The sequence below is a fragment of the Varanus komodoensis genome, unplaced genomic scaffold (assembly GCF_004798865.1).
Source record: "Varanus komodoensis strain SLA01 unplaced genomic scaffold, ASM479886v1 scaffold125, whole genome shotgun sequence".
Taxonomy (NCBI): Eukaryota; Metazoa; Chordata; class Lepidosauria; order Squamata; family Varanidae; genus Varanus; species Varanus komodoensis.
In genome coordinates, this window is record NW_025335360.1 from 245,684 (window position 1) to 246,335 (window position 652).

The window sequence follows — 652 nt, forward strand, 5'->3', positions numbered from 1 at the left end:
GGCCGCCCGGCCCCTCGGCCTCCGCGGGCGGCGGGCCTCGGGACCCTTCCCCGGCGCCGCGTCCGAGCGCGGCCGCCGCCCCGCCCCGCCCCGCGGCAGCCGTGGAAGGAGAGGGGGCCCGCGGCCGGGGGAGGGCGCGGGGCAGGCGAGGCCGCTTCTCCGCTGGCGAGCGCGGCCCGGGTCTGCGGGGCCCGTCCAGGACCGGGAGGAGGGGTGCGTCCCGGAGCGCGGCCGGCCACCCCACCCCCGACTGAGGGCGGCCAGCGCCCGAGAGGGCGAGGCGCTCCTGGCCGCAGCAACGGCGGGGGGCACGTGCGCTGCAGCGTAAGCCGGTGCAAGTTACGCACATCGAGGAAAAAGTCCCAAGCATTCAGGCGTGAGCGAAGAGCGATCTTGGGATTGTGGCGAGCAATTAATGCGGGGTTAATGATATATTATTTATTTAATGTAAGCGTTGCGCGCCCCCCCCCCCAGGTAATCTGATGGGATCTGAGCTGGCAGCGCTTGGCCAACAAGCAATCTGGAGGTTAACGTAGACATTTCGCTGCAAATATCCACCCAGGGTGCTGCTGACGTGAAAAATGCAAACTGTGTTAAACACAGCGAGCAAGGGCAAGGTAAATAGATCTGCTATGGTGAGCACCCGTGGAAT